The 3,669-nt window shown below is 46.7% G+C and overlaps 1 long non-coding RNA gene across 1 annotated transcript; it reads right to left on the bottom strand.

The window, feature by feature from the left end:
- Positions 1-1,364: 1,364 nt before the first annotated feature.
- On the bottom strand, positions 1,365-3,160 carry LOC120381199. Its single transcript, XR_005587972.1, has 2 exons — positions 2,872-3,160; positions 1,365-1,474 (listed from the first exon to the last, which is right to left on the bottom strand). It is a non-coding gene; the product is annotated as an uncharacterized LOC120381199 (long non-coding RNA).
- Between the last annotated feature and the right edge of the window lie 509 nt (positions 3,161-3,669).

Raw genomic sequence — 3,669 nt, 5'->3', positions numbered from 1 at the left:
ATTAAAGTGGTGGGATATAATTGGTTAGCTAATCATGTTACAGTATGTTAGGATTGGTTTGCTAAATTTTAGTAGAATGATTGGTTAAGGTATAGCTGTGAATATCACTATATAAATTAGGGGCAAACAGGAAGTAAGTTGGGATTCGAAAATAAGGAAAAGGAACTTGAATTTAAGCTTGCTGGAAGTTCACCCCGATAAACGTTGAATTGTTTGCACCTTTGGACTTTGGGTATTGTTGCATCTCGCCGGATGGGTAACAAAGTGACTCAGAGCCTGGGCACCCCAAGAAAGCTGCACACATACCCCTGTAACCTGCTTTCCTCCTCCAGGTGCCTCTTTATCTTAGCCAACCCTCAAATATGTTCAAACCATGTTCAAATATGTTAAGGACTGTTATAAAGAGGACCCCGATCAACTGTTCTCCATGTGCACCAGACGTAGGAGAAGTAGGAATCAGCTTAATCTGCAGCAAGGGAGATTTAGGTTAGATATTAGGAAAAACTCTCTCACTATAAAGATAGTTAAGTTCTGGAATAGGCTTCAAAGGGAGGTTGAGGAATCTCATCCTTGGAGGCTTTAAAGAATCCATTGGACAAAGAGCTGTCAGGGACGGTCTAAGTATAGTGCTGGATGGGATGATAGTTCTAGGACCCTTCCAGCCCTACATTTCTAGGCCTCTCTGAATTGTGGAGTTGAAATGGTGAACCCTCAGTGAACTGCCCCATCAGCCTTCACCCAGCTCTAGTCCAATGTGAATTATTAACAAAATGAGCTGGTCCACGATATGGAGACACCACAAGACCAGTGAGCACAGCAGGACATACCCTGTCAGAGATACCCAATGACAGTCGTTCCCTTGTAGTGCAGTGGGGGAAGCTAGGGAATCCAATGGTTCCTCTCCGCTAAAGTCTTGCAGTACACAAACAGGGACTTGGCTTAGAAAAGCAGAGATGCCTTCCTCACACACTATTACAGGCACCGAGCCTAAGGCTGTAAGTAAACAGACGCTGTTCACAGATAGCCTTCTGACCCAGAAACAGGCTAGACAGGAGGGAGGATAACTCGCCAGAACACAGTCCATCCCACTTACAACCCAGAATTCATCAGCAACACTGAATGCCCAGAAAAACAAAGATGAGAATATGATTAAGAACCAGACCCCAGGTCACTAACTACAGGGATTAGATCTAGCTTTGTGGGGACTGCGGAAGAGTGGTAAGAGACCCTAGAGAGGTGCTGAGCTGAGGTCTTCGTCCAGCTCCATGGAGAAAGGGTAAGGGAGGAAGCCCCCGCATCGTGGTTACAGTGGACATTGAGGAAGCCCCAATTTCTCTGAAAGACAAAATCAGGCCTCTGAGCAATTGAAACAGATACTTCAAACAGTTTAGTAGGAAATATGTACACAGTATATACAAAATCTGCAGCTGGGTTATTTACAGACGACCTTGTTTGTGAGATACATGGCCAGCACCTGAAAAAGAAATGTGAAGAGTCATCAGTATTTGTCCAGTGCCCCTTAATACACATAAACAGAGTGCAGAATACTAGGGAATAACAATACGAGAACATGGACTGGGAATAAGCTGCTGGATACGGTATAGAAAACAATCACCAAAACAGGAAACACTACAAGATTAGGGGAACCCATATTACTTAATAGAGTCACTTTTGAATTAGCAGAAGTGTCAATTCACAAGGGGTCTCTACTGGTTTCCTTCCAATATTCAACTGTTACAGGAACATTGTCTCCCCATTGAGAACTATAAGCAATAACACCCCAGACTCCCTCTGCCTTTCGCCCTCCTCTGCAAACTGCTGCCTGGTGAATCCTCACAAGCCCTGCACCCAAGGGGACAGTAAACTGGAGAATGAGGTGGTGATGGAGACTAGAAACCTGACCATTAAGTGACCTTTTGATAGGAGGTGAAGGATCATAGTAGCTAACTTTGGAGGATGAGTTATATCTGCTGAGCCCCTTCTCTGAAGGGCAGAGCATCCTTATCTCCCAATAACATCAGTGGGAGTTTGAGAACACTCGGCAACTCATAGGCTTGGGCAAGACAAATACAAAGGCCTTGGGTGACTAAAGTTAAGCACTAAAATCTGCAGGTAGAAGCCTAAATACTCATTATAGCCACCTGCAGAGGTGCTGATTAGAGCACTTAAATCTCTATCAGCTTTATGGTGTTTCAAATAGATATTTGAAAAACAAGGGGACTGATGTTTAAAGGCATATTTGGCCTTTTGTTGCCATCAGACAACTTTATGCCAGGTGAGTGGGTTTTCCAAACCCGGATACCTGAACTCAGACTCCTAACAACCATGGGTAGGTGCATCAATAGGGGTGGGATTAGTTGTAAAGTCACCCTTTTGCTGCCCTATGTTGCAGTGGAGCAGGGCAAAGTAGCCATAAAGCTGCCCTAAGAGGCAGCTAGGAATTCCCCAGCATGTGCAAATCCCTAACACCCAGAGAACCAGCATATAGAGTGTACAGTCAGTGTAGCTGGCTGTATGTCACCAACTCCTAGCTTCCCACCCAAGTATATGGGGGGTGAGCTGGGAACAGAAGCTGGCACACACAGTGTGCGTTGTGCTACAGCTCTCTCCAGTGCAGCAATGGCTGTTACAAGACAGCATAATTTAGAACAACCCAGAGCTCAGCTGTATTTGTGGATCTGGGCCAGTACTTGGCTGTTACTATAGTAATGACCCCTGAGCAAGCAGTATAATGTACATGCTTCTCACCGAGCTTGTCCAGAGGCTGCATGTCCATCAGAATGACTAGATGTCCTGATGTGTAATAAAAACGCTTGAGTAATAAAAATCAACCCAGGCTACTTTACAGGGCCTGATCCTTCTCTCACTTACAGCATCTGAGCAGTAGGACAACGGCGAATACTGCCCAGTAGTATAGTTGCCTCTGTCGTGTTCCAATTTTGGGTAGCGGGAGCGAGGAGTATAAGGGCCCTACTGTCAATCAAAACTTAACCCCATCCCTTGACCCAATAAGCCCTGCCCACCGGTCATCAGAAGCCCCACCCCATGGGGGTATTACTTCTGGGGGCAAGGCAGACACATGACCGGAAGCAAGGTGTGTCATGTGACCCCTCTAAGAACTCCTTCCACTATACCAATCAGGATAGATTTTGCCCCGATAGGAACGCCCTGAGAGAAGATTTAACCAGCCAGGGGGAGTTCCGGGGTTTGTGTGACCCCTCTAAGAACTCCTCTCACTGCCTTCTACCAATCGGGAGGGGCTTCAGCCACTAGAGACCACCCTGAGAGGAGATTAGACCAATTGAGGGGAATTCTGGGGCTGGGTGACCATCCAGAAGTGGTTCGTGTGACCCCTCTAGGAACTCTTCCCACCACCCTCTACCAGTCGCGATGGGTTTCGGCTGCAGAGGACTGCCCCGAAAGGAGATTTGACCAAAACAGAGCAGGTTCTGGGATGGGGTGACCACCCAGAAGAGGGTTGTGTGACCCCTCTAAGAACTCCTCCCAATGCCCTCTGCTAATCAGAGTGCAGCACCATCACCCCACAAGTCCCAAAGCTGGACAGAGGAGGCAATCTCTTACCAAGAAGACATGTTTCAGAAATTGTGGAAAGGCTGAGAGGAAACGTGGACTCCTTTACCACCCCGCTGAGAACTTCAGACTTTGTTT

This window comes from Mauremys reevesii, linkage group 13 (genome assembly GCF_016161935.1).
Source record: "Mauremys reevesii isolate NIE-2019 linkage group 13, ASM1616193v1, whole genome shotgun sequence".
Classification (NCBI taxonomy): domain Eukaryota; kingdom Metazoa; phylum Chordata; order Testudines; family Geoemydidae; genus Mauremys; species Mauremys reevesii.
The sequence above is the reverse complement of the archived record's forward strand: the minus strand, read 5'-3'. Positions and strand labels throughout refer to the sequence as shown.